General features: G+C 38.7%; 1 long non-coding RNA gene across 2 annotated transcripts; it reads left to right on the top strand.

Moving 5' to 3' along the window:
• Positions 1 to 1,872: 1,872 nt before the first annotated feature.
• On the top strand, positions 1,873 to 7,684 carry LOC149917857 (uncharacterized). Of its 2 annotated transcripts, none has more exons than XR_016467301.1 (3): positions 1,873 to 1,963; positions 2,361 to 2,441; positions 6,961 to 7,684. It is a non-coding gene; the product is annotated as an uncharacterized LOC149917857 (long non-coding RNA). The 2 variants fall into 2 exon arrangements; XR_016467300.1 differs by lacking the exon at positions 6,961 to 7,684 and adding an exon at positions 2,552 to 2,650.
• Positions 7,685 to 9,559: the final 1,875 nt, after the last annotated feature.

Raw genomic sequence — 9,559 nt, 5'->3', positions numbered from 1 at the left:
AAACCTATCCTGACCAGGCACCTAAGAGGGTTGTCATCCATTGCTGAAACATGCTTGTGAAAGACAAGTGGGTAGGAGACAGCACCAAGTGAGGCATGGAGACAGCTCAGGCACAGACACTGGTGAAGTGCGGTGGCTGACGTGAGAGAAGTCAGTGCCCTGCATCAAAGAACTAATTGTGTAGAGCATGTGAGGAAAGTGCTAACTGCTGAAACAGAGCTCAGAAGGGAGGCAAGGCAGAGAGAAAATAGATTGGTGAAGTGATGCTGGAGGGTTGAGTAGGAAAGGCTATTCAGCCTGGCCTAGGGAGAAAAAGACTGTGAAGAGCAAGAGGGGAGGTGGTGAGAGAAGGAGCACTTCATGTATCCAGGTCTTTCAACTTTGAAGACTGTGCTTCATATAGAGGAGCGTGCAGTCAGAGGGATCTCTCTGTGTGATGGGCACAGTGGTGATGTGCATTTCATGGTCCCCCTCTGACAAGCCACGTGTAAAATGGCTTAAAACCATTAGAAACTCACAGAGAAACTTAGTTCTTTGTCATGCTTTGTTTACTTTGTCAGAGGGATTTTTCAAATGGAGATTTTGTTGCATGAAGTAATAAAACCACGCATTGTGGTCACAAAGATTAGTTGTTAGACCTGTTTATGCACACAGCCATCCAACCACTGTTATTTGCATCCATATAAACAGAGGCTATGTTAAAGTCTGGCTGAAAATCAAGCCCTTTGTGTGCTGCCTAGAAGGCTTCAGCAGATGGGAGCCATATAAATAAAATGTGGTGTCGTTATTAACTGGCCTAGCAGTTTGGCGCATTTCTAACAATGATTACTTGAAATGATATGATGACTGTTCTATCTTGAAGGGTGAATTTATCTTTTATACTGGACTGAGACATTTAAAAGCAAAATACACAGTCCTTCCTCTTTGGGAGCAACGATGGTGTGAATCCCATTGTATCCCGCAGTGAGTGAAAAAGGGAAATGCTGTACAGGTTGGATTAACTTCAGTGCCAATTGTATTAGCAAACTCATGTTACAACTCTGTACAGCTGCTTTAGTTTACCTCCGTCCTAATTTGGCACTGACTCTCTCATGCCTAGCCCTAGTAACAACAGACTGTGCTTTGCTTTTTTGGAATAAAGATACAGCTAATTTAAACAAAGCAAACTTTATTAGATAGTGATCTTACTTTTACAGCATCACTGTGTCCTACCTTAGAACAAAACACAGACTTCTACATGCAGCATGCCAAAAAGATTTGGCTGTGGAAAAAAAAACAAGCTGATCCTATACACGTGAACCCAGTGAGCAGATAAATAATTCAGTTTCCTCAGTGTGATTCAGGTTTCTTGGCCAGCACTAAAATTGCCAGTTAGGAATGACCTCACAGGCTTTTCCCTGGAATGGCCCATGGTGACGAGCCCTTTAAAGCAGGGAGAGACAACAACCCATGCCTTCAAAATAGCTGATTTTTATTTCTCTCATGTTTGACAACTCCCTCTTCTCCAGGTCAGTCTTATGTATTTTTCCTAGGCTTTCTTTTTCTTATTCGTGAAGTGGTTCTTGCTCTACCCATTCCCCTCTCCATCCCACTAGCAGAAATGAAAGCACCTGTTTTTTTAACCCAGCTCATAACCTGGGTGTGGTTGCTCCCTTTCCTTGTTTTTGCAAAGGTGATGCTTCCCAGCACTGATGAGATCCTACCGATAGCAGGTGGCTGTGATCTAGCTTCACCATGTCAGCAGCTGAATTCCCTTTTTGGAAGATTACACAGCTCACTTTTGTTGAAAGAATCCTCTTGTCAAAATGCAGATTGAGAAAGTGAGATTTAAAGCCTAATGGTGCTGGCAGGCTGCAGGAGAATCCTATATTGTATGAGTTACGTTTACCTCAGTGTCACTGGCTTTTGCTATATCTGGAAGTATGACTCTCATTTTGAGTTAGAAAACATCTTAATAGTACAGGTGAGTTGTCAAATGATGACTATAAAGTAAATAATGGCAATGTGAGCTCAGGGAGAAGATGCTGCTGAAGGTGGGCAAAGAAAGCATCATCTCCAGAAGAGCCAACTCTAGCTTTGCTGTTCCTGAATATTCCTCCAGAGAGTGTAACAACTAGATGGGAAAAAACCTTACCAGCTCCTGAACAACTGCCCCATCAGTCCAACTTCACACTATCTTCTTTCCTTATATTCATCTATGTCTTTCTCATCAGCCTTAAGTGTATAACAATCAAATACTGAGGGAGTTCAGTTTTAGGGACTGCAGAATGGAAACCAACCTTAGCCAAACTGTGTATTGCTTAAATGTATGTCCTTTAGCCTGCATCTTGATGAACTTTTATCTTTTTTTTTCTTTCCAGCAGTGCCTCAGAAATAGAACCAAAAAAAGACTAGTGCTTCATTGCTAACAAGAAAGTGGAGATGACTCACTGCTACTAAAGGTGAGTTATGTAGAGTAATTATATTTTAGTGGATCTGTTTATGAGTTACTTTCCCAGACACAGAGATATTAAAGCTCATCCTTACGGTCCTGCCTGTCATTTCCTCCAAGGCTGTAGAAACTGAGCCTGCCACACCGTTAGCACTGCCACTGGCCTTGGTATACACAAAGCATTGCTTGCGTGGGCGCCCACAAGCACATACGCACAGACACACACCTGGACTACAGAGGTGATGAATATTTTTATGACGTTATTTTTATGATAATCTGTTTCAATGGTTAATTTAGTTTAGGGCACTGATTTATAACAAGTTTATAGATCTTTTTTACTATTCTTTGTTGAATTATAGAGGTGGCATGTGTGAAATGGAAGTGCTTGGCCTATTGTTCTGCTCCTCACGCAACCAGTGTAGTTGAGACAATAAAAAGATCTATAAAATTAATATATACAGAGAGAAAGGAACAGAGACAGAGAGAATATGTAATGCTTTAGATAGCACGTTTATCTTTCCCAGAGAGGTTAAGACTCAGAATTTGCTTGTGGAAATACCAAAAAAGATCTTGACCTCTTTTGTGGAGAGAAACTACTTCTAAGCATTTGTACTATGATCCCCTTTATTTATAAATCCAATTTGCAGGATCTTAATTTTAAAATAATTTTTAGGCTAGAATCATATTGCTTTGCTATCTACTACTTCCAGTAGGCCACCTATTGCTGAAGGTTCCGTGGTCTGGAGTTTGTAGCTGACTCTATGGCAAAATTCTACTGTACCAAAATTTCAACCCCTGATTTTTTATACCAGTACATTTTTTCTTATTTAAATACAGACATGTGAATGGATACACTATATTATACCTATATTGATGCATCTTTCAGTAAACTCAATATATTCTCACACATATTTACTATAATAGTATTTCTTTTTTTAATCTCATTGTTGCTAAACTTTGTTCAGTTTGTAATACACAGTTGCCTCAGCTTCCTGTTCTACCTCCTTTGAGCCTTTTTCTGCTAAATCGGACCATTGAAAAGTGATGTGTTCAACCTCAGACCTAGGAGATGCTAGTAGACTTTCTACTATCTGCATCCAAATGAGTAGGAAACATGGGAATTTTTACTTTTTTTTTTTTTCTTCAGACTTTTCTTTAGCTGTTAGCCTGTATGCCAGTGAAATTAAACAAGATATAAAATACACTCCATAGCAGTACAAGTCCTGTGCTTTGTATCATTAATACAGTTCCTTCAACTGACAGTTTCTCAAAAAGATTTTTTTTTTTTAAAGAGACTTCTTGTTTTGAGATGCCAAAAGCAGAGGTGCATTCACATTACCTGAGGATATTGATTCTTTCTTTATTTTGCATCTGAACATACTGTCAGTAATTACTTTATGTCTAACTCCTGTCAAATGACAGTCAGTGATAAGGCTTGTGATGCCTTCCAGCTGATAGTCAGAAATTAAAGGATACTGAACCAATTAATAAAGTGCCCCAAATCCAGTCATTAGGTTTGCAGACCATGCAATATCACATGATACAAATGAAAGTTGGGCAGGATCAATTATCAGTAGGTTTGGGACTCTCCCTGTCGCAGAGCCTATAGTAAATAGTGTGAGGACCTATTGGTTGGAGAAAGGATACACTTTGAGTCTTCTGTGTTCCAAGTGAAGAGGGGGTAGATTTACTCCTACAACTTCTTGAAGTGTTAATAGAAGCTAAACTCCTGAGAGTACTCCAGCTTTAAAAGAAATATCTCCAGCTGCATTGAGGACCTACAGTCTCTTTGGGGGATATGTGCTTTGACATTGCTTGTGTGTCTCCTGAACTCTTTCACCATAGGAATGTAAGTTTAAACTGTGACTTGAATTGGAAGAACTTATCAGGAAAGATGGACAGTCTTACTATCAACTGAGATTTTTAAACTAATGCGAGTCTTTCTAAATGGCATGTAGTAGTTTTTCTTCTTTTACTACCTTTCTTGTGGCTGAAAGTGGTCAAAACTATTTTTTTCATGCTGTAGCAAAAATTTTTGTTTATATGATAGGAGGAAGTTGATGAAAGAAGAATCAATTTCCCCGTCTGTTATGTAAAGTGATTAAAAATATCTACTAGCCTAAAGAGCACTCATTTGATTCCCTTTTTACCCAGTTCATCTTGTAAAGAGCTTCGTCTGCAGAGAAGCAGACAAATGCTAATCAACTGTCTTCTGTAAACCCTTAACGGTGGAGCTTGCAAAGGTGATAGTTATTTTTATTTCGCTTCTGGCATTTGTCCTTTAATGTCTTTGATGTGGGTAGCTGCCTATCTCACCTGAGCCTTAACCAGCCATGATAAGATCTGCTGAGAGCCTTCCCTCTGGCTAGGTCAGGAGCTTATTTCCTTTGGAGTCCATCAGCTGCATGATGACTAATTGTACTATGATAATGAACACTGAGAGCTAATCACTGTCCACTTATGTAGAAAACCACATACTGTTCATACATGTCTGAATTATATTGGAGGTTTCCTTTTCTCACCTATTGCAACTTATTTGTGGTGTTCACAGCACATTTCTTCCACAGTGACCCACTTTGCAGATGAAATTCATGCCCATCATTTGAAATTTTTTTATTCTCTTCTCAGTAGAATTCTTTGCAGGAGCCTTTTGACAACAAGTTTGGGTCTGTAAGGGGCAAGTAACACGAAACATGTTTCTAATGAGCAATAATTACAGGTTTAAATAGTTGGCACAATCAGTGTTCAGTGATTTCATTATTAGATGGCACTGTAATTTATGCTAATCCTGATAACGGTTCTGGATGAGAGAGGTCCAGACATAGGCGATTGCACTGCAATTATTTACACCCTGTATTTCTGAAACAATAGATATGGTAATTTGGAAATCAGATGACTGTGATTTCATTTATTCTGGTAGGAAACACATGTAACAAGTTGTGTCAACAACTATAAAATTAAATAGGATTATTTGATTTTTAATTCTAGGTTTATTCCTTGTTAGCTTATTCTGCCCTAACAGACCGACGAATTGAAGCAGTCAGAAGAAGGGGAAAGGAAGGTGTTGGTTTTTTTTTTTGTTTTGTTTTTTTAGAGAATGCAATGAATTTTTTTTATTACTTTACTACTCTTTTGTAAAGCTTGCATTTGGTAATGGGTTCTCAATGCAAGAAAAAGTTGGGAATGAACCTCATGAGTCTGCTGTCTAGGTATCAACTTTGTCATTACTGCAAAAAAGGTGGAATGTTCTATGTCTGTAAAACCCTTCCAATCATTTCTTAGTGATGGGATTCTTATATCTCCTAGTTCCACTGTGCTTTTGGGCAAGTAGACTATCAGTAAATTGTGAATTTTCAAATTAAAATGTATTGCTCCTATGAGTGGCAAGGAATCCTGAATCAAGAAAGCATGGCACAACAAAGTGCTTGGGGGGAAACTGCATAAAGAGTCTCGTTTGCAGTAGCTGGTGTTTCCTGGGGACCTGCAACTGAGGACTTGTGTTGTGTGAGCTGCATTATTCACATTTAGAAATGATACTTGTGACAAGATTTACCCCTAATTGCAGTCATGTCCCATCGTGCAAGTTTAGACATGATAACTAACTGCTAAATGGCAAAACTATCAATAGAAATCTTCAGGGATGGAATGCATTAAATAATGGGCAGCCTCCTAGAAACGGAAGTGCCAAGACTCCTCCATATCCTTCTCTGCATGTCTTTCCTCTTACAAGCAGATGTAAGTTGAGCTGCCTCCTCTCTTCATATTAACTCTGTGAGTGTTCCCATAGACCTATATCTAAGCTACATGTGCAGAAGGGAGTATACCACAAAGGCCTAAGGCAAAAGAAAGGGAAGGTTGTAGTGCTGTCATTTTGTAGAAGATAGGGAGTGCTTTTAGCTGGAGCACCTGCACCAGGTCTCTGCTTCATTCCTCAGCACTTCAGTCATGCCAAAGAAGTCAATTAGTCTGTTCATGTGTTTAAAGTTAAGCTTATCCTACGTGCTTTGCTGAACTGGAAGATCAGGTCTTTGGTATGACTAAGTGGGATAATAAGCTGTTGATTGTTAGAAGTTCCTGGAACAATCAGAACTTGAGTTTCTCTGCCAAAACGTTATTCACTGTAATTAGCACAATGAAAATCACTAAATTCCTATTCACTGCATCTCTCATTCATATCTACTCTGGTGAGCAGTCTTTTATAAATACAAGTTTCAAATTTGGAATTCCTGTTAGAAGGAATAAATGCGCATATTTTCTAGTAAAGAAATGTGTACGCCTGGACACTGGAGACCAGTGTAAATATATACTATGTTTCCTTTCTTTGATTGCTGGGACTTTCCTACAGTATCTGCACTAGAGAGAATAAAGGGAGGCATGCAAATACCTTCTCCTTGAGAAGTTTGCATATATAAATGTTGGCATCTGAGAAATTTACTTCCAGATTTGCATAGAAATGAGCAGAACTTTTGAGAACTTCTGAGTGGCTGACTGCCAAGGTTGTCACTTAGATGTCTCAATTCCCTTTGTAGATATATGTCCAGTTCTCTCTATTTTGTGCAAGGAGCGAGGTGAGCCTGGTCTGGGTGCCATACTGAAGAGGCACTCCTGGGAAGCCCCTGGAGAACTGAGTTGATTTCATGAAAGTCGACTGCCTGAATGGGAAATGACCCCTGAACAATTTAGGGTAATGTACATATTTGACCGTGCACCACCATGGAGGCTGGAAAAATCGTATCCAGAGGCTATGTTTAACCTTATGTGAACTGCTCAAGATTTTTGAGCTGAGATGCCTTGCAAGAGAGGCTCTCACTGTGGTTTTGGTACCTGCTGCTTTTGACATATTTGGAATTGTTGAAAACAGCCAGTCTTCGTAGTATTTGCGTTTTTGTTTCTGGTCATAGCCTGACTTGGAAGGAAGCAAGTAGAGAAACTGCAAAACAACATAAAGAAGTTATTAAACCTTCTTTCCCTAGCTTTTTTAGATCTATTCTACTCTTTTATAGCTTTGGGCTGGTGAAGTTCTTCTCTTTGTATGAAGAAATTTACCTATATGTTTACTAATAATATGAATGGCTGAAAAAAAAAAAGGACTGTATTGTACAGAACACTGTCACTGTTGGGATGATAGCTGTTTAAAACAGACTTCAGTGCAATCAACCTGTCTTTGGCTTCATTTACAGTCTATTAATAAACAAACTTCGACTTGCACTATATCTCACTATGTTTAGAAAAGGAACAGTCCAGCGTCTTGAAATCTTCCAGGAAAATTACTTCATTTAGAAGCTTGTTTTAAAAATATAGAAATTAATTCCAAATAATTGAGTCTTCACTTCATAGGAAAATGTTTTGTGTTTATCTTCTGAAACCAGTGGACATAAAACAGTGAATGCTGGAAGCCTACAGGATGCACTTTAAGTGACGAAGCATGCTTTCATCATGGTTAAGATAAACAAAGACCTAACTTGAGGAAACATGTTTTCTGGATGGAGCTCATTCTGAAATTGCTTTCTGTGGAAGTTATAAATTGCTTTGTTGCTGTGTAACATGAAAACTTTTTCAAAATGTTGTTGTTGAGCTATTGATATTTAAGATCACCTCATTAATCTTCTTGGGGAGTAACAAAGTTATCTCAGTTTATGGGCTGACTTCCTAAAGTGGTTAATAATAAAATAGATAGCAGAGAAGTAGTAACGTTTTTTAAAAAAAAACATGGCATTAGTGAACCTTTGGACATGATTAAAGATCGATTTGAAACATCATATAAAAAGGCTTTATAATGTTGGGGAAATGATCTAGTCATGGGTCAAGTGTACAGCGTGGAGAATAGAAAAGAAAGAGAGAATGTTGAGTAGTGGTGAGCTTCGTGCAGAAGAAAGGACTGTACAAAAATGTAAGGAGTAGGTTTCTGTTTTTGTATGCATTTGGAGAAATGAGATGAAAAGCAGGATTAGGTTGGCCTCTTGTAGCTGTGAGTGAAAATCTTAAAAGCAAGCTACTTTCTTAGAAGAGAAGATACTGACCCTTACCGTCTCTGTGATTTGTGTGAACTATTGCAGGAAAGAGCAGTGAAAGAGAAGCAGCTCAAAGCAATCAGAGCTTATGCAAACAGGAGGAGGCAAGACAGTTGCCAGCATTAGAAAGAGAAGCCAGTCTTACCTACAGGGAGGCATAGGAGACAGTCAAGAGGTTGTGCAACACCTGTGAGACACCAGCCAAGAACTAGTTGATGTGGATATTTAGATGTCTTTGAGAGCTTATGGTGAAGTTTAAAAATGAGAACTACATTAAGAACTGAATAAAGTGTTTTGCTTTTTATCTTGTATGCCTGTGGAAACCAGGAAATAGTAACACTGAGAAACCTTGTGAATGAGATTGTTGTACAAAGAGAAAATCTATGTTCCTAAGAATCATGCTCTCAGAAATGTCTGGAATTGAACTGAACCTAAAAGGCTTTTTTACATCACTGAAACAGCGTTGTGCATTGCATTTCTTGTTGCTCTGAGTGATTGGAAATACTCCTATTCACTTTTGCAGTATTTGGAAATGACTAATGAGAACTCATAACGTGAACATGTAAACGAATGTTCAAGTACCAGTCATAAAAACCCTCCTTTTTTGGAGGGTGAATTTTTTGTTCACCCTAAAAGAAGAAAGACAGATAACTCTATGCTAAAATACAATCTAAAATGGTGGTGATGAGAGGAAAACTGTGGAAAGGAATAGTTTTGTTTGATCATTTTCCAGGAGATGATCTGCTACGTTTGAAAGGATGTTTGAGTATCCAATGTAGCCACATCAGGATCTGCCCCTCCCCTGTTTTGGGCAGCCTTAGGATTCTTGTCACTCAGATGCCAGGATTGGCACTGGCTGCCATTGTACAGGATGATTTGAGGAACCTGTGGCAAAAAAGTCTGCAGTACAATTTGTGGATATGCTTATAGTGTTCAACCTGGTGCTACTTCGGTTTAGTTCCATTGATATCAGCTGCTGTTTTTCCCTAATATGCCATTTATCTCAGAGTACACTGGATCTTTATATCCAAATTATTTTGTTAGGCAAATATGTTTTGTAGAAATGGTGATTGGACTATTGGAAACAAACAAAAACATCTGCTGTATGCAGTGCCTG

This window comes from Phasianus colchicus, chromosome 5 (genome assembly GCF_987193195.1).
Source record: "Phasianus colchicus chromosome 5, bPhaCol1.hap1.1, whole genome shotgun sequence".
Classification (NCBI taxonomy): Eukaryota; Metazoa; Chordata; class Aves; order Galliformes; family Phasianidae; genus Phasianus; species Phasianus colchicus.
Note: the sequence above shows the minus strand (reverse complement) of the source record. Positions and strands in the feature narration are given on the sequence as shown.